This window comes from Lissotriton vulgaris, chromosome 7 (genome assembly GCF_964263255.1).
Source record: "Lissotriton vulgaris chromosome 7, aLisVul1.2, whole genome shotgun sequence".
Taxonomy (NCBI): Eukaryota; Metazoa; Chordata; class Amphibia; order Caudata; family Salamandridae; genus Lissotriton; species Lissotriton vulgaris.
In genome coordinates this window covers 1,005,767,826-1,005,789,223 of record NC_141695.1, presented here as the reverse complement: position 1 = coordinate 1,005,789,223, position 21,398 = coordinate 1,005,767,826, and the positions used below count along the sequence as shown (strand labels likewise).

General features: G+C 46.1%; 1 protein-coding gene across 2 annotated transcripts in view; it reads right to left on the bottom strand.

Moving 5' to 3' along the window:
* Nucleotides 1-21,398, bottom strand: part of SPDL1 (spindle apparatus coiled-coil protein 1) — a 387,177-nt gene that overhangs the window by 278,625 nt on the left and 87,154 nt on the right. The window lies entirely within an intron of this gene.

Sequence of the window (21,398 nt, the reverse complement as noted above, 5' to 3'; positions counted from 1 at the left end):
TGATCCTAAAGCGATTTCGGAATGTCTACGTTTAAAATTACGAGCTGCCACGACTTTTTCTACTCATCAACGATTACTTTGTTTGCGAAGACTTCCAAATTCATGTATTTCTGTTAAGAATAATAGGACATGTAAAAGTTTATTAGTTGTTCCTAGCTATTATCGTCCTATGTTGCTGCCTAATGGCTGGTTATTTTCGTGTGGGAATACTTCTTGGCCCTATATTCCTGCTAATGTTACTGGAGGTCCGTGTGCTATCACTAGACTGAGCTTGCTAATGTTTTCCTCACACCCTGGTTCCCATTCCCGTATGATACGAGACTCTATGACATTACAAGAAGACAGTGATTCCTCCGTTCATCTTTATTCTAAATCGGAGTATCTTAGTTTAGCTTTCTCTATTATTGGTGTCCCGGCATTGGCTGTTTACAATGCTAAAACCATTGGCAAGATGGCTTGCTGGATGGTTAAATCTATTAACCACACCTCGACTGTATTATCTGACTTATTATTAGATGCCCAGGGTGAAAGACGAGCCATTTTACAGAATCGCGCTGCGATTGATTATTTGTTGCTGAAACATGGACATGACTGTTCTGACTTTGAGGGCCTCTGCTGTTTTAATTTGTCTGACCATTCTAAATCAATCCAAGCCCATATTGACAAACTCCACGATTTGACTACGGAAGTTAGACGACATATTGATCAGGGCTGGTTCGACTGGCTCTTTAATTGGTTGCCAGACTTACATTCCTTACGGCAGATTTTAGGGGGTATTATAATCTTTATTTGTGTTTTAGTAGCTATTTGCTGTTTTATCCAGTGCATTCCCTCTTTATTGCAATTTTTTAGAATTGGTAGAAAGAATAGATCAGTTAATTTTGTTTCTTATTATTCCTCTACGGATGTTAGTTCAATTTAGACTTTGGCTAATAGACTGTAGTCAAGGGTGAAATGTAATAACCGACTTTTCCGACCCTGTTTAGAAGGAGGATGATGAATGGTGACTCCAGCCTATTATCCCCTATGGTATGGGGATTAGGACTATAAGTAGGACCTATCCATAAGGCACAGTAGTGCATTTTCGTACCCTTTTCTTTAGATCAGGGCTTATAAGCTAAAGCTAGGGGATAGATATATAAGTATTAGGGATGATCCGTCCTTTTGTAAGAGTATTAGTTCATTTTCTATGGAGTCACACACATTTAGGGCCTTGCAGGCCTTAAACGGGACAGACTCCATCTTGTCATCTGCCCAGTAGCTGGAGAGGCTTTCTAGGTTAAATGTAATGTTTTAGTTTCAAGGTGTTGTTCGCTTGGAGAGAACCGGTTCAGGCTGGCCCTTATCGAAAGACTGTATTTTTCTCCACTCCGAAGACACAACTTCAGGCCGGCCGGCTGGGAACGTGTCCTTGGTACGGGGAGGTACAAGAATTTGGTGGGCGGCAGGTTACTGGCCGTAACTTTCCATGAAGGGACAGCTTTGATATTAGTGAAAGTGTTAGGCACTGAGTCAGTCAGTTCGTAGGCGGCAGCTAGCCGTTAGCATCTCTATCATTAATTATTTCTGCGGCAGACAATCGCCATTTTGAAGTCTGAGAAAAACCGAGACTCTCTGAGAGCTAGAGAGAGAGAGAGAGAGAGAGAGAGACGGTAGTTAATAAAGAACCAGGTTCCAGTGCCTTGGAGGGAAGCAGAGGAGGTTGAGCCTAGCGGTGCAGACGTGTACTTGTGACGGCTGAGGTGGACCCCCAAGACGAGCCAAGACACAGAGAGAGACGAGACGAGAACCTAGATGACTGCTGAGTCCAAACTTCATATTAACCAGGTGATCTCTGGCCCTTCCCTTGCGAAGCGCGCACCTTAACCTCTATCTTTTCTTTGCAGCCTATATATGTATAGATACATAAATATATATCATGTAGTATTGTGTTTATTCTTTATATTGTAATAAATGCTCCCATTTATTGGTGACCCGACATGTGCCCTGTGTTCTTGTTCAATCGTTGTGGTCTGATACTTCTAGTCGGATGTTATTTACATGAACGGATGTGGATCCCGGTCAGGTAAGGAATGACTGAACAAGTAGGGAGGCAGAAAACAGTTGATGTCAAGAGCAGAAGGCACACTTAATTTGAACACTACACTGATTTCCATTGCCGTAGTTTTACCCTGAGTAGATGATTGCAGATTTCATCCCTGAGGATTCATAGGAAAGTGATAGTCGTTGGTATACGGCGTTAATGAGAGCACCTACGAGTAGGTGTGTAAGTCTGCCGGATTGTAGACTGTGTGTAAATGAGAGCACCGGGGGGATACGGTGTATAGACCTGCTGGATTGTAGGTCGTGTGTTAATGAGAGCACCCAAGATTGAGGGGTGTGTAGATCTGCCGGATTGTAGATCGGGTATAAAGGAGAGCACTGGGACTGCAGGCCCACGTGTGTAGACGCGCCGGATTGCGTGTCAAGTGGATAAATGGTACATTATCAGACCTGCCCTAGGGTAGACTAGTCTGGGCTTATGTGGCCGCGAGACTAATAGGTGTGAATAGGATGTTATAAAACCAATGCTTGTTTATTGCTATTTTCCCCATCCTTAGGTACGAGATGTCATACATATGTCTATATTCATTGTAAATACGTTCTAAGGAGGGAGCTGTTTACGTTCCGGCTGGAGTAGAGGGGCTCCTAGGAGCGGATTCCATCTGGTCCAAAAATCTGGTCGGTACAGCCACCCACTGAACCTGCGGACAGAGGACGCCACATACCACTTTCCTTTTGCCGTGAGGGGAACGGCTGGTGTAGCACACGAGTCCTGTGCTTTCCCGACATCGCCGTGAGGGGAACGGCTTTCTCCTGCTGGAAGCGCTGTGGCCAGGGCAGGGGCCACAATCCCCAGGTGCCCCGGCGGCCACGGCGCACGAGTGACGCGATTTCAGCGCCTGGAAGCGCTAGAAAAACTGGGAGCGCCGAGCGCGCAGTGTGACCACCCACTGAACCTGGGGACAGAGGACGCCACATACCATTTTCCTTTTGCCGTGAGGGGTACGGCTGGTGTAGCACACAAGTCCTGTGCTTTCCAGACATCGCCGTGAGGGGAACGGCTTTCTCCTGCTGGAAGCGCTGTGGCCAGGGCAGGGACCACAAACCCCAGGTGCCCCGGCGGCCAAGGTGCACGAGTGACGCGATTGCAGCACTCGGAGGCGCTAGAAAAACGAGGAGCGCCTCGCGAGTCGAGCGCGGGCGAAGCCCGGGCCAAGGGCGGGCCCGTTTTAGCCCATTCTAGACCGAGCTAGGCTGGGCTGGGCCGCCCCCCTTGGCTTTACGACCCGGTCTGCAAGCTTCCAATTCAAGGTACTTTTGTCTCGCTCCTTAAATTACAGTCAATTTCTTCTCATAATTACTGTGTAAAGTACTCTGTCTTGCCATCATGACCAGGGGGACCAGAAGCAAGACGGCGACGAAAACTGCTTTGATCACTGGTCCACTTGACCAATTTATTTCCAGTACTAACGAGGCCATCGATCTAAGCATTTCCCTGTTGGAGCGAAGGGTGTCACAAGACCTGGCAATTGCTAGGAGGTCTTCTATGGGCCCCTTAGCCTCTGCGCTATCCCCACTTCAATCAGCTTCGTCCATTCTGGTCCTACTGCAACCAAACGTCTCAGTAGAGGTTCACTCCATCCCGAAAACTGTTGATTTATCAGCTACCAATCTCACTTCTGATTTTGACTCCACAGGGAATCTTGAGAAAACCCCAGACCTCCAGCTACTTCCAACTCAAGACCTAGGTCTCGAGAATCAGCTTAAGGGGGCAAAAGAGGGCGCTGTTCCTAAACAGGGCAAAAATAAAAAGAAGGGCAATTTAAAAAAAAAACAAGCTATAACAACTAACAAGAAGGGGGCAACTGCTCCTCCGCCGCAGGGCGCCCTAAGTGACCCCAATACTCCACTTATTAACTTACTAGAACCTACAGTAAATTTAATGACCACGGGCAAGGAGAGGGATACTTGTAGCTCATGTAGTGCTAACTCCCAGCTTTTAGCGAGTTTCAGGGAATTATTAAAGCATTTTCTGCAACCCTTAGAACGGAGCTTAATGTCGATAAAAAAACAACTTGTAATACTTTCCCAGAAGCCATCGAATCAGCATAGCTTGGGTCAAGCAAACCCGGGGGTGGTTATAACGAATCCCCCTAGAACAGGAATTCAAGGGGCTCAACTGAACTGGGGAGCTAAGCCTTCCAAGGCGACAAAGCTCAGTCTAACCAAACCAAGCCCAAAAGGCCAGAAACCCCCTCTACAACCATTCCCGGGAGTGGGCCTACGGCTAAGACTCTGGCTACTATTTCTTCTCAGCCTACCCCTTCCCAGCCCACTCCCCACTCAACCTATCCCCAACAAGGGACCTCCCCAGCCATCGAGTCAGAGGCCCACTCTTCCATTAATGTCCCAGTACCCTCCATCGAATTCACTGGGTGAGGGAAAGAGAGGGTTCAGGTCCAAACGCCCCGCCCATTTACCGCCAGAAGCGTCTCCCTACACTGTCATTCTTACGGGGGTCCCTGAACTGCCCATAAGCAAAGAGGAGCCGTCCTGGTCCCTTCGGAACAAGGTCTTACAGTGGCTCAGCATAAATAGGCCTCTACAACCCCCCCATTCAAGTCGAATCTCAGCGGTGCGTAGAGTCCCGTGGATTGGGGCTGAACCCAAAAATATACAGGGAGACTGTATCATAGTAACCTGCGATGACCCAGACACTGTGGATTATATTTGTTCTTGGCCAGTTCTGGCCAAGAAAGGGGGGAATCGATGCATATCGCCTCTCCTTCTTTTATCCACATGTGCGTAGCCACCAGTACCGGATAGCTCCAAATTGGGTGCAACCACCAGAGCGCCCCTGGAACTATGTGGGTTCCTGGTATACTCAGAGGAATAGGAGTAGTGAGTGGGAACCTCGCCCGTGGTATCCTAGCAGAGATAAGCATATAATGGAGGGATGGCGAGGCATTCCCGTCAGTAATAGATACGATTGACTGGAAATGGTCGATTGACCGTCGGCCATCCTATATAGTAGTAACCCGATCCAGGGGGTCCTAGGGCCAGACGAGAAGCCAGGGAGCGCCTTAGCTACTCACTCTGAATTCTCTATAGCACCAAATTCACTCAATGACCCAACCATCTCTATACAGATAGCGGGTACATCTAACCCAGGTAGGATATCTGATATAGAAGTAGACCTATTAGCGGTTCGACAGGAGTCTTTGATAGTGTCCATAGGTGTCAAGTTGGGGGTCCCTGATAAAATGCCTGCCCCACAACGAGAAAATGATACCATAATTGCAGCTGCAGCTGGGGGTTACACAATTACTACCTGGAATATAGCCGGTATCACAGGTAAATTGAATACCCCGTTTTGGAAGGAGTTTATTGGGGCTGGCCATGACATTATCTGTCTCCAAGAAACGTGGTGTCAAGAACCTATTTATGTCGAAGGCTACTCATCTCATTGTCTAAATGCCTCTAATTCCTCATCAGGTAGAGCTAAGGGTGGCCTATTGCTACTGATTTCCAACAAATTGATTAACTTTAAAACCAAAAGTTACTCCGTTGTTGGAACTCACAGTCAGGTGTTACGGATGGAATCTAGCAAAGGTAAAGACCTAATTCTTGTAAATTTCTATAACAACAATTTTGACGCTTCTAGGGGAAATATTCTATTCCCCCTGGAAAGCGAAATCAAAAGGGTATTGGCATCTTCATGTAGAATGGCAGTCATCCTTTGGGCTGGCGATTTTAATATTCAGCCATGCCCTTTAGCAATGGGTAACCCTTGTGGTTTTAGAAACGAGATGGGCAGCAGTGTCGTGGCCGAGAGTGTGGATTGCCTACACTTCCCACACTGTAATTATGGCACGATATTAAACAAACTGTTAGTCAAATTCGACCTAGATTTGCTCAGTTGTAACAAAAACAAGCTCAATCAAACTTGTCCTACATTCACAGGTAGGAACGCCAACACCAATATAGATCACATTTTGATGTCCAATAATAGTGAATAGACTAATTTGTGGGTTAGGGAAGAAATCCTTAGTGATCATAATAGTATCTCCTTGACTCTATTGGGTTGGGGAACAAAGCCATCCAATAACGAAATCTGTTCCACGGACATAGCCCCCACGAGACCGAACGGCCCAAGGATCAAATGGGCCGGAATCGACCCAGCGAAAAAACATAAGGAGGTAGTGGAAAAATGCAGAAATGAGATTAATTATTGCCTTGGAGATGTCACCAATTCTGCAACCCTGCTTTCAAGCTTTATTAGGATAAACACAACCATCGAAGGAATATTCACAAAGAAACAGACAAAAATTTGAGCTGTCAGGTTGGGTTGGTTTGACAAACATTGCACATCGTCCCTACGCAAACTAAAAAAGGCACTAAGTAATAAACCACGCAATAATATTAACATCAAAATATTGCGTGCTAATTACAAGGTGGCCCTCTCCAATAGGAAAAAGGTCCTGCAAGAAGAAGCATGGCATAATTTAAACTTAGCAGCTGAAACACAAAACAGCAAACTCTACTGGGAGACTATTAACAGCCCCTTTTTAAATACAGACGGTATTCCGGAACTAACTTCTTATGTAGCTTGCAATGCATGGATAGAACATTATACTAATATTTTCAATCCCGATGGAAAGTCTTTAGAAACCCTGGCCCATGAGGTTTCTGTTTGGTTGCCCTTACCACTGGAAATAAGCCTGGATGAGGTTTACGAAGGTCTGTCCAATAGTAAAGGAGGAAAGGCTCCGGGCCCAGACGGAGTACCCATAGACCTACTCAAATCTGAAATGAATCTGTGGGCGCCCATTTTAGTGAGGCTCTTTAATGCAGCAGCAGAGGGCTGCTTTCCACCATCCTGGGGCCAGTCGGTCATTATACCACTCTTCAAGAAAGGCAGCAAATCGGAGGCGTGTAATTATCGCCCCAGTTCATTGTTGGATGCATCAGTCAAGGTAATGAGTCGAATCATGCTGAAGAGACTGGAAACCTGGGCAAATGACAGGGATATTTTAACTAAGGTCCAATACGGTTTCAGGAAAGGCATGGGGACACTGGAACAGTGTGTCAATTTAGATCTTTTAATTAATAAATGTACAGAAGTTAAAAAAGGCAGCCTGTTCCTCTGTTTCGCGGATCTGAGTAGCGCGTTTGACCTGGTTGATCACTCTATACTATGGCAGGTTCTGATAGAGTCGGGAGCACCCAAGGAGATTGTTCATTTCCTGGCCAGGCTCTACGAGAGATTGTCATGCAAGGTGCGCTACGGTCCCCTAGGCGAATGCACTACCTTCTTTAAGGTTTCAAAAGGCATTCGTCAGGGCTGTGTACTGGCTCCCCTTTTATTTTCTCTTTTTATTAACCAAATTGATTCCATTCTGTGCCAGATTCCCGCAGATGCACCATTGATAGGAGGGAAACCGGTTCCAATTTTATTGTATGCGGATGACGCTGTGTTATTGTCTCGCACACAGATTGGTTTACAGCGTCTTATCAACAGATTTATGTCGTTTATTGAAAGTAGGAGACTACTAGTAAATAAATCTAAAACTTTTGTAATGTCCTGTGGGATGAAAGCTAAGAAGGCTAACCGTAGCTTCTTCATAGAAAAGGTTAAGATGACAAGTTAAAACCTTTTGCTATCTAGGAATTACTTATGCAAGCAACAGGACATGGCAACCAGAGTTCGACAATATCAGTTTAAAAATGATGAGGTCCACTAACAGTATTTTTAAATTTTCATCTAAACTTTGGGTGAGGAGTATTAAAGATATGATGAACATTTATAATGTAAGATGTGTTACATCAGCGCTGTACGGTGCGGGGGTGTGGGGACATTGTGTTGGCCCAACTGTGCAGAGAGATGAAATCAAGTTCCCCAGAAAGTTGTTGTGTGTACCATCCTCAGCATCAGTAGACCTGATTCACGAAGAAGTCGAAATCGAATTTATCTTCGATTTAGCAGCACTACGTCCCCTGCTGCTATGGCGCTCAATCTGGGCCAAGACTGAAACACAATTTACCCGGGAGATAATCCTTGATTGTCTCAGGTTGGACCACTCCTCATGTATTAAGTGGCTTAAGTACATACACCACTGGTTCTACCTCCTATTTCAGTTTGACATATTCCTTGACCCCAAATCTGTTGTATCTATCCCTAAAAACGACATAAAACACAGTTTTTTAAATTATAAGAAGGAGTGTTGCGACAGGGTTTCCGGAACGTTACAATCTGTGATGTTCTACCGGGATTGTAATCCAATCACCGGTTTCCAACCTTATCTTTCTGGTGTTACTCGCAATTCTCACCGGTTTGTTTTAACACGCCTAAGGCTGGGAATCGTACACCACCTTGTTGCATTCCCTGTAATGAAAGCCAGATCCGATACCGTATGCCCCTGTGATAACATCTCACGTCAGAGCTGCTGCCACTTTTTACTGTTTTGCAAATTTTATCATTCTTTTAGGATATTATATCTAAAACCTATCTTTTTAAAAAATAATGTTCGTTCTACAAAGAATGCTTTACAGCTACTATCCTCTTTAAAGGATCTGGATATATGTTTCTTTGTAGCGTCATATATACTAAAATGTACAGCTGCCAGGAAAGCCATAGTCATTTGATACATCTGACCGTGTGTGTATTTTAAGTGAACTTAGTTTTTATCAGGCAATAGACTGTGTATCGTCCAAATCCAAATTTTAATTGTCAAATTATGTTTTTAGACTGTAATATATTATGTCCATGATGGTTTTTAGATTTAGTGACCTTGATGAAATTTTAGAAACCAATGTTAAATATGTAAATTTGTTCTGCTTGTATGGTTTGTTTTACAAATCGAATAAAGCTTTTGAACTGAACTGAACTGAGTGCAAGTGGGGAAGGGGGGGGGGGGGGGGGGTAGGGGATATACAGAGTATAAGTTGGTGCATGAGTGAGTTAAAAGAGCCAAGGGGGTACTAGACGAAGTTTAATAGAGGTCCCCTTGGCACAATTTAAACAGGAAAGCAACTGTTAGTATTAATGTAATACAAATATAGTTATAGTGGGTGTTGATTAGGGTCAACGTGTTTTATGCCTCTGTGCCTAGAGGGTCAGTGGTATTTCTTGATATATTGCTACCCTCACTGGGAAAATAACTCTTGTACATGCTAGGAAAGTCTTAAGACCTACCACACCAATGGTAAACATCAGTGTCAACCTCAGACACTAGTCAACAACCACCTACTGACGAAGAACCAAAACAAAACACCCAGAAATCTACTTCTGACTTTTGTCCTATATATATATATATATATATATATATATATATATATATATATATATATATATATATATATATATATATATATATATATATATATGTTGGATGGGGGGCTCAATAACAGGCACAGTACAGATATCAAGTACTATAATAATAACATCTCAGAAGTACTCCTAACAAGGTGTGAATATCAAAGGGGTGGGCAGGCACCATCACTGAACTTAACATTTAATATCGGCTTTTACCACTTTACCTAAATATGCAAAAAATAAACACCAACAATGAATCTGGGTTGGGTCCATAATATGATGAGATTTTCCTGGAAATGGTAGCCTCATGGTTTTCCACCACAATTACTGCCACTCAACTGGTGGTCCAGTGAGGTAACTGGAAACTATGGAACAAGGAGACATTGTATTTAACCCCAGCCTCCATATTTGGGCAAAACTATGTGCCCTTGGGAAATTGACCTTTAGCTCTCCACCCAACCTAATATCCCCTGCCCAGCAGCCCCGTCCACCACCACTTGTGTCCAAGAATAGGAGCATTTAGTATCAATCCAAAAGCGGTTTGTAGCTTGGAGTCTGATTTAGATGTCAGCAGATGGGTCACTGTCACAATGGCGACGGATATCCCGTCCGCCGAAATATAAATCCAATAGGATATAATGGGATTTATATTTCAGCAGACGGGATATCCACCATTGCTGTGACGGAGTAACTCGTCCGCCAGGATCTAAATCTGGCTCTTGGTGATTAAATAAACCTGGACTGGAAATTACCACTTAGGATGATGAGTAAACAGTAGCCACTCATGGTCTTGTCACCAAAATGTAATATGATGTTAAAGTAATAGCCTTTGGAACACGCAGTACTGCTATTAAATCTTGGGTGTCCAATTTTACCAGGCCGTTTGATGATGTGCAAATCGTACTCTGTGTCTCTGTCCTCTGGTCTGTCTTTGTATGCGCTTTAAAAGAAGTGTAAAAGAAGAAAAAAACACCAAGTGAAGATTCCCAGGACCTGCTCCGAGCACGGTTTTTATTAAGGGTTAATCACAGGTGCTCATGTTCCTTATTAGCATTTCTAAAAGTGATGTGCTTCTAGAGCTTCAGTCTGCAGTTTCCCTCCTGAGGTGTAGCTCCTTACTCCCACCCAGGTGCCACCGTTTCGTCCACAGCCCCTTCAGGGATGAAAGTAGGACTAAAAAAAACCACTTACTATGGTAAATCAATATTTATTAGGGCGTGACAGTTTTCGGTACCACTGACCCAACATGGAGAGGAAGCTCAAATGTACAGCTAATTTTAGTCAGCTTACAGCAGGTAATGCAGCTTGCGGTTTAATGGTGGAAAAGAACATGTGTTCTCTTAATTCATAAAGAGAACAAGCAATAAAGATACTTTTAAATCTTTTTTTATCTTGTCACATTTGCTGTGCAGAGACAGAGGTCAAATGTCACCTTACAAACTGCTGCCTATTTTATTCTGGAGATTGGGCTTTACTTTTCTTTCCTTGACTACAAAGTTAGAGTATTTTGTAAAGTGAACGGTCTGACAATCGTGCAGAAGTGTGAAACGAAGGGCTGTAGGATTTCCTTTTTCCCCCATCACAAAGCATTTAAATAGCTTGCAAATCAACAGTAAAATCGTTTCAAAATATAGCAGCAATTAGGAAAGCATATTTTTTTTGTAATTCAGAAGTGTGAAAAACAAAGATTTTTATAGGAACAGAACAAAATCAGAATACTTCACTTGGTGATGTGCAAACGATAAATATTGGCTGAAACACGATTTCCAAATATTATCATTTGCAACTTATACAGTTTAAGTAAAACTGCATGTCAGTGGGAAATTGAACTATTTCAATGGATAGTGTGCCGTTTCTAGATGACGGGGTGCTACCACATAATGCCTTTGTAATATATTAAAAGGAAGAGTCTTTAAACATGAACCGAGAAAGTCCTGCCTCTGCCCTGATGACAATGAACTAAGAAACACACAAAAGGTGAAGGGAGGAATGCTTGCAATTAATCTAACCACTGGTAATGCCTCGGGGTAGCATACCGACCCACTGTTCTTTTGCTCAACCACGCCACTTCAGTTTGGACCCACCAATATGGAAATCAGTCTTGACCCTGCTCAGTGTGGGAACCGTCCAGTCGGAACTGGCAGGCCAGGTCCTCCCTAGATCTAACACAAGAAACCCAGGACATGTTTCACCCTAGTTATGGGCTTTTCAGCAAGGTAAATCTTGCTTCCAGTGACACAGTGACAATGGGACCATACCCATGCCACTTAAGGTGCCACATGAAACACTCAAAAGGTCATGAGAGGAGTTCTTGCAATTGGTCTAACCAGTGGCAATCGCTAGGGGTAGCATAGCAACCCATCAATCTTTTGCTTATCTCAGTTTAGACCCAGCCATATGCAAGTCAGTCTTGCCCCTGCTCCTCATTGGAATTGCCAAGCCAGGTCCTCCCTGAACCAGAACACAAGCAATCCAGGAAAGGTTTTGCCCTAGTTTTGGGCTCAAGTGAAACAGGTATGACCAGATGTGGGCCCCATGCTCACTGTACCACTAGAATCACGCTATACCAGGCTGATAAACCCATAATAAGTGCAAAACTGGTCCTAGCCTTCTCGTATTCCAGTTCAGTTAGGATCTCGCTTGGCAGTTCGGGCTGGAATGTTCCCACTGGAGCAAGGTCACGCCTGATGCATATGGCTAGGTCCAAACTGAGGTGGCATGTTGGGCGAAAAATGATGAATTGAGATGCGACCCGAATGATTGTCAGTGGCTCAGATTAATTTGAGCATTCCATCCATCATCTTGTTGCAGCTTAGTGAACTAAGAGCAAGGCCACTCGAATTATGTGATTTTGCAACAGCAGCTTTTTTCATATAATTATGGGTTTGCCATAATTCCCACATAATTCATCATCTTCTGAATAATCTGTAGATTTTAACTAAGAAAAAAACATAGTTTCTAGCTCAAGCTGTTCAAAAGTTACTAATAATGTGGTGATGTGATAGGGTGCATTGAAAGACCCTTAGCAAATGTTAACAAATCATCTTTCAAAGGCTTATTTACGTATTTGGCTATTAAACGGGCTCCACAGCTCCTGTCAGGCATCAAATGCTAGGTTTCTTTTAATTGACAGCAGCTCTAAATCCGAAACGGACCAACCTCTGCACGCGGAAAGGTTACCGTGAATCACACATGCGAAGTATGTTTTTACACAGGAAGACAGTATTGTTTAATTATTGTCTGGGAATTAATAGCGGTGACAGGTTAAATGGCAGCATTTTATAGCCGCGTTTTCAAGGTATTCAACCTTCTTCAAAAGTCGGCATTTTAAAAACTTTCACTTGCATGGCCATTTGCAATCGATCCAACATGTGCATGCGTACGGAGGGACAAAAAATGCACGCACATGTGGACAGCCCGACGCCATCTTTGTCCCTCCGTATGCATGCACATGTTGAATTGATTACAAAAAGCCCTCGCATGGCGAGATCTACGCTGTGCGCTGCCAACGCCAGGCGAGACCTAAAAAGTGCTACATTATGCCGCATAATTTCCCCCTTTTTGACACAAAATGTAGTCATCCTTGTTGCATAATTTGGTGCTCCCTTGCTGCATAATTCCAGTGGCCACGTCTACAATACAATAGTACTCTTGTACATTTTAGATAATTCCTAAGACCTACAACACAAATGGTAAACATCAGTGTCAACTGCAGATACTAGCCAACAACCACCTACTGACATACCAAAGTCGGTCCGGACATTCACTGCTATAGAGTTACTTCTGGCCAAGAGGGAAATAGCACTCGAATGGGGGCGCAGGGCTGCTCCGACACTAAGGGACTGGCTGAATAGTCTTGCGTATTGCAACACCAACCATGATTTATATTCCATTACGCTTCCTCGAACGTCCTGTCCTCTGTACATTTTGGCCCTGTTTAAGCACTATACATCAGCTTCGCAGTCACAACCTGCCACACAAACGGACCACGGTCTGGTGCCTACTTGGGTGGGCTGAGCGGGCAGAGCACTAACCTCTGGGAAAGATTATGAAATTAAAATTTCATGTTTATATGCTTTTTTATTCTGGCAAAGGTATACAGGTGGTAACGCTTTGGTGGGGTGATCAGGAGATTGCTGACTTATTGTTGACTCGGACTTGCACGCTAATACAATGGTAATTTTGGACTGAGCTGGCGAGTTACTTAGTTTTTCAGCTTAACAGGTACTGTCACATATAACTGTACAAGATAATGAAGATGTGATGTTATATTTGTAAAACTGGTAAATAAAGTTTATTTAAAAACACCACCACCTACTGACAAAGGACTGAAAGAAAACACCTAGTAATCTACTTCTGCCTTTTGTACAATATGTATATATTGAAGGGGGCTCGATAACAGGCACAGTACAGATATCAAGTATTATAATGACACCATAGAAGTAACAAGGTATGCAATTCAATGGGGTTGAAAGGCGCTATCACTAAACTGAACATCTAATCATTGGGTCATGAGTACTCTATATGTGGGCTAGATTCTTGCTAAACATGGAGCAAACGTTTTGTTTACTAAAAGTGTTTTTTGTACAGGAGACATGCTGAATTTACGTATTCCAAGGTGCTCTCATTTGTGACAAAGAAAAATGTGGTTCTGTGAAGTAAAATATTTGCCAAGAATCACACAAGTTGAGACCATTTTATGAGTCAAGAGCTTTACAGTTAAGTCAAGTAGATTATTCCAGTCACTAGACCTGCAGGTCTGGTGTGCCTGATCTGTGTCTTGGCACAGCCCGGCCTCTCCGTGCCAACGCAAACAGGGCTCTCCCAGAAGCTGGCGCTGCCGCTCATCATTGAACCCTGGCGCCTGACAGACAGACAGACAGACAGGCCTCCGAGGGACAGACAGACTGCTGCCGGCAGCGTCTGCACACAACCCCTCCTGGGCGCCTGACAGACAGCCAGGCCTCTGAGGGACAGACGGGCTGCTGAGGGACAGACGGGCTGCTGCTGGCATAGACTGCACTGCACTGCACTAAAGTTATTAAGTTCCCCAAGATGGCTGACGAGTGGGAGCTCTCCGATTGAGCTCCATCTGCTTGAGATCCCCTATCTGGAAATATCCCTATTAGCGGTAAGCCATCGACTGCAACCGACCCATCATAAGTAATTGGTTTTGCTACAGCTTCTTCTAGACATATCGCTCTTATTTTTTTGAACAACAATCTTATCAATAACGCTTACCTGCCTGTGTACGGTGCCCCAACCGCAACAAGGAGACTCTTCATCGCCGATCCGTGAAACTCCGGAGACTTCAAGACGCGTCCTCGGGCACCTGGAGCTGTGGCCCCGCAAGGCAGTACACATCAGCTTAACCACAGAGGATCGGAAAAGGGTGCCGGTCTCCTTGGGGCGGAATCTATCACACCCCGACGACACCCGGAGGAGTGGGCGGCCTGCTCCCACTGAAAGCCCCGGAACTCCCCCCCACCCCCCAATCAACATCGGCTGGGGAACCGCCGTGAGGGAGCCCCGCAGCCGCGCGGGTGCCCCGAAGAACCAACCGCAGCACAGGCATTATGGCTGTCGAGTGGGGGCTTGGCTGCTGGCTTCAGGACCTGCTGCCACTGAAAGCCCCGGTGCCCCTCCCAACCGCAGCACAGGCATTGTGGCTGTCGAAGGGGTTTTGGGACCTGCTGCCACTGAAAGCCCCGTCGCCCCTGCATCAACAACTGCAGCGGAGCCGCCGCAAAGCCCTGCAGAACTGGCATTGTGGCTGTCGAGCGGAGGCTTCGCTGCTCGCTTTGGGACTAAGTCCTCCGCACAACGGCGGCGCCTGGAGGAAGTGGCGTCGTGCTCCCCCCCCCTCCTTTACAACTAACAACAACAGAGCCAACGGACGGGACCCCCGCAGAAAGGAGACAACACGGACCGGATCGTCAGCGCGACCCCGCCCCCTCCTGTGCAGTCCCTCTCAACAACGCGTTGTTTAAACCTGATATCCCTCCCCAAAGGAATAGCGAGAAGAGGGTAAACACAGTGATTTTGCCCCTACGCATAAATGAAAATAAGGACCATCACGCATCAAGGGCTCTAATCAATCAAGTGAGCATGCTCCAGATACAGCCTCAGACATTTCCTTAGGATCGAGATATTTCTAATTCTGTGCTATTTTTGTTTTCCTCCTACTTTTATTTCTGCTCATTTTTCACCAGTCTACCTTTTCACTAGCAGACCATTGTCTTTCTCACTTCCTACAATGGCCGAGGGCTTACAGGACTACCTAGTATCTCCTTCTAGAAATCGGCCATCTTAGCCGGTCTATCTTTTCCTCTTGAAAGGAAACTATCAGAGGACTACCTAGAATATGCCTCTAAGAAGTCGGCCACCTTAGCCTGACTTATCCTCATTGCCCTAGCCTCTGGTCACCCTAACCCCTAATCGACTTCCGTCCAGGTCCCTAACTAATCTGACCTCCCAAACTTCCACCACATTATTTGCTTCTAATAAGTCGGCCATCTTAGCCTGACTTACCCTCATTGCTCTAGCCTCTGGACACCTTAACCCTTAATCAACTTACGTCCCCCTCCCTCACTAGTTTGACCTGACCTCCCAAACTTCCGCCACATTCGGCTACCCTCCCTAAGTTTCTCTCTCCTCTCTCTTCTCTGCCATGCCACACGACACCCTAGGCGCACTGTTCATATTTCATGACATATTCTTTCCTACCCCCGTATCCCCCTAGCCCATTAGTAACTATCCTCACCCGTAGTATCTGACCGTCTTACTTCCGCCTAATTTCCCTCCTCCCCCTAACGCTCTCTCTGGACCCCTCCTGGTCCCAGCGTTCCATAGTCTCTCTGGTGCCCCATCAACCTCACCTACCCGCCCACACATACCATGGAACTCACAGGCACTCACACACACACAATATCGTCTATCCACCTGGCCTCTCAAAAAAAATAAAAACGGCCAAATGGTTGAAACACAATTTCATGAAATCACACCCTGAAACTCTCTTCGCTGATCCCTACTTCACCCCACGCAACGGGCACTCAACCATTGACATCTTCCATACGAAACGGAGGGAAAGTACTCCTAGCCACTTTTCAGATTTCTTCCACAAGAAAAAAAAATCGGCATATGGTCTACCCATTTAGATTGTTTTTTCCCAACTCTTTCAAGCTACAGCAACAATCACTATCTACAACAACGGTACTATCCTCATCCAAGCCACTGACCGTAGTTTAAATCTCCTCGATAACATCTTCCCCATCATTAAAGAACAAGTGGACAATCCTCAAACTACCTCACTATCCACCCACACCATCATTATTCGTGGTGCTATCATCCTACCCCCCCCCCTCGCCCCCTCCCACTCAACCCACTCTCCCGACCATCACAGGCTTCAGATTCATAGGCTTCCTCTACCCCGACCACCCAGACGTCCACTCCCACTTATACACCTAGCAGCACCGCACCTAAACACCTCACGCTTCCCCTACCCATGATGACAGAGACCACTTTCGGACTTCACATAGCAACGGAAACCACTCTAGGCTTGACCATAGCTCCCCACCCCTCGTCCCTCATCTCTCCCCCTAACCTAGCCACACCTCACAACACCACACCCAACATCGACCCCTTACAGCTCAACCTATCTCCCCCTAACATGACCTACTCTACATACTTACCCCCCATTAGCAACGGAACCCACTACGGGAACCACCATAGCTCTCCACCCCACTAATAACCCCCCCCCCACTACCCTCTCCCCCTCACCTCTTCCCCTATGCACAATAACACACCTTTCAAAGACTCCACTCACACTAACCAGTCCCTCACAGCTCAGTCGCCTGCACTGTACTGTTCACCCCTCGTTTTCTCAGACATAAATCCACCCTCTGAACAACCAATGCCTCCTACCGCACCTCACACACATGCCCACCAACATGCCAAACCCTCTACTCAGCCACTTACATCAACATCCCTACCACACACACACACCTGCACATTCTAACTCATGCACCCCTGCACCAGCCCATACACCCAATCAGCCAACACCCCAGACACACTCAGCTCATCACCTCCCACTCCCATCATAACCACACCAGAACCTAGATTAGATCATGTCCACACTTTATTTAGTCAAAGAGGATCTACACACTTTTAAAGTGATGCTATCAAGTCATCCATGGCTCCCCAGATCCTTCAGAACCAATACACCTATCAAGTCCCCAACTCGCCTACCTAGCACCCCCAAACAAAATGCTTCCAGTTGGAAATGAGTACCCTCACGTAACCTTTCCTCCCGCCCATCGCGTACCAACAACCACTTTTCGGAGACTGATATTCGCTCTCTCCTACAAACCTGTCATTGCGACCCCCGCTTCAGTCACACACATGCCGATCCCTTCTATCCTCGCCAACCCTCACAGGCCATCTACCCACAACAACAGAGGAATCATCGACAATAATCTCTGTAAAGTCCCACTCATCCAGGAACACACCACTTTCCCTGTCACACCCAGTCTTAAATACACACTCCTGAATTGCAGATTGGCCTCGAAACACGCCACTGACATAGCCGACCTCATTACCTCTACTGATCTTGACCTCATAATTCTCACTGAAACATGGCTTACAGAATCCTCCTCACCTCTCATCGACATCCTAGTACCCCCTAACTATGACGTCATCAGACTAGACAGGACTGGTAAGATTGGAGGAGGTATTGCATGTATACACCGGAGTAACATCACCGTAAACAGGGCAATATCCTCGGTACTCCCTTCTTGTGAATGCATCGTCAGGAGGATCTCACCGTGGGTTGTTGCTGCCGTTTTGCTCCTCCAACTGCCCAACCTGCTTTCAGTGAGGACATCGAGGCTGGAATTCTGGGTGCAACAAAGTGAGATTGCCAAACCCTCACCGCCGCAAGACCCCGCGAGGACTACGTGTCCCAGCAGCCCTGTACCTCTGACACCTGAGGCTTAATGACCCCTCCCATCATTTGTATATAACCGATTCTTCTACCCGCACCACGGGTGCGCGCATGCCGGGCGAAGCCCGGGCCAAGGGCAGGCCCGTTTAAGCCCGATCAAGGCCAGGACGGGGCCACTCTTTCGCCTGCAGTCCAAGGAAAGTCAAGGTCAGTCTAAAGATACCTTGTTTGCTTTTACCGACTGGTTTTCCCGCTAGTGGGCTTATTTCATTTGCTTTAAGGATTCACTGCTGTAATAAAACTCCTTGCAATGGCGTCCTATACGGTGGGAATAGGGAGAAAGTCGATCCCAGGTGGGTCGTTTGCAGGTACTCTCGACCAATTCCTTACCAAGGCATCCTCCATGCTGGCACACCAAATAGATATTACTGAAAGGAGGCTCTCCCTGGACCCTATTTTCGACAAACGCTCATCTCTTGGCCGTTTGGCACAGGTATAATCGCCTAACCAGCAAGGATCCTCCGGTAATACTTCCCTGGGGGATGGGAATGAGGGTTCCCATCAGGTCCAAATATAAATACAACCCCTGGATTCATCAGCTAGTGTGGATGGTGCACCTACTGTCCGGTGTGCCTCCGCTCAAATTCATGACTCTTTGGGCCCGCCTCCCTCGAAACTTCAGACTCGTTCTGCAACTAGTTTAAAGACTGGTGAGGAGGCTCCCGCACTAGCTTTGAAAAGGAAGCGTGGAGGTGCCTCTATAAATAAGAAGAAAGCCAAAATGCAGAAACATAATGCAGGGGCTGGACATATGCTTTCAGCAAGTGGCAGCCCAGCCACCGATCAGCAATATGACCATGTGTCAAAGACTATACCAGTCGCCGAAGTCCGTCCCACAGAACCCGGAGAGGATTTCTGGGTTAGAATGGAAACCATCTTTATTAAGACTTGCCTTCCTCTCCATGATAGACTCAATGATATCGAAAACAGACTCTTACGTCTAGAACACCAGTATTCAGCTGTCACAGGGGTGGGGGCTGTTCCTCGACCAATTGATGTTAATGTCATTATTGAGAGACCACAGGAGTGTGACAAAGTACCCTGCCACCCTTCTGTGATACCTCCAACGTCTAATTTAGCCGATCCAATTTCCCAAAGTGTGCCGGGTGAGGGGCAGGTGGCTCAGCCCAGGGAGAACACTAAATAATAGTCGAGAGAGGAATAGATCCAAAAACCAGGGGGGCGGAGGGTTCCTCAATTCCCAAGCTACATCCGTTAGGAGTAACTTTTGTGATCCCCCATCTACCGAACAAACCTTCCTAGATCTTCCCCCTGAGTGTGCCCCATATGTAATAGTTCTTGCCGGGGTCCCATCATTGGATAAGGGGAATAGAGAGGATTATGGAGACCTTAAGAACAAGTGCATTCACTGGCTGAATCTTAACAGGAATAGTCGGGTGGTGGATTATATAAGCAAATGGGCTTCACCTAGTCCTGGCACCCAAATTCAAACTCTCCCCCTGACTTATTTCTACCCTACCTCTAGTGGCCCTGGAGGACATCAAACCTGGGGAGATAACTGTGGGATTGGGGGGAATTGGCGAGGACCACAGGATAAGTGTGGTTCCTGCTGTTCCCCAACCAACAACCTTGGTGGCCGCTAGTCGACTAGTTTCTCTGATGGATGTGACTGGGACTCACGAAAGAGAGCTGAAAGTAAGGGGCCACATCTTGAGCTGGAATACTACTGAGGATTTGACTGTCCGAGGTGGCAGTTTCAATCATTCCCAAATTGGGGTAGGGGAGCTAAAAGAACCGATCGAACCCCCCAATTAATAACCCAGGTGGATGTTGGTTGCCCAGCCTCCCTGCTGGATGTTGCCTGGACTCTCAAAGGTGAGCCAGAGGAGGCGGGCCGCATCCTGAGTAGAGAGAACACTGTGGATTGTTCTAACATTGAACAGTATGAAACTGGGGCGGGGAAGCCAAAGGAATCGATTAGAATTCTCTTGTGGAATGTGGCTGGGAATAAAAATAAATTGCTGTGTCCAGAGTGGAGCACATTCGTGGAAAAGAGTGATGTCTGCCTATTTCAAAGACCTGGGCACTGGGGGATATCCTGAGGAGTGGGTTTTCAATCTTCAACACACCGGCAATCTCGAGGGGTAGGGGCAGACCCTCGGGGGGTCTTAGCACCTGGGTAGGTATTCACCTGGGTGCACAAGCAGTGTTTATTCCCACCGATTTGCAAGATGTGCAGTGTGTTCTTCTCACACTTCCAGATAGCAGTCAAACGGCCCTAATAAACATTTATTCACGGCCAACTCCAGGTGGAAAGAAGTCTGGAGTTATCAACCAACTTAGGCAGTTTATTTTAACCCTTGACCCTGCTATTACTTTAATAGTCAGTGGCGATTTTAACTGCCAGTTCGAGCCACTCACTAATGTACTAGAAGATGGCTTTGATGATGTGGACCAGTACTGGCACATTCCAGAACCCCAGATCCCGACAGTTAGAGCCTGAACCCCGCTGGTGCTTCAAATTAACTCTCTCACTCTTTCGTCCTCTCCAAGAGCCTGCAATGGAAGGACAAACTCAGACAGACCTGGCCGAATGACATTTAATAGAGAAGGCCATAATTCTATTCTCGATTACATCATGGTGGAAACTAGAACTTGGGGGCTAGTTGAAGATTTCCAGATCCATCCTAGAAAAGACAGCGACCATAACACCCTGGTCATGAAACTGAAACCAGGGAGCCTGGGTCTGTCCAATCCAGATTCTGCCCCTAATGTGACAGATCCCCAGCTTATATTAACTAGCAATAGGCGGAGAGTCAAATGGCCACAGATACTAGGATCCCCTGACAAGCTTGCTGATCTATACCAAAGGGCCTTGCCGTATTTAAGCGATATGGGCAAGTTGGAGACCAATGCCCCAGACTCAGAGCCTGGGGACGAGTCCTTGATTATGCACCAAGGCCTCCTCCAGAATCTAACAGAGGTATTCTACCCGATGGGAAGTTCTAAGATAAAAAGAGCCGTCGCTCATCGTTGGTACAATGCTAATTGTAGGAAAGCCAAAGTGGATTTGATTCT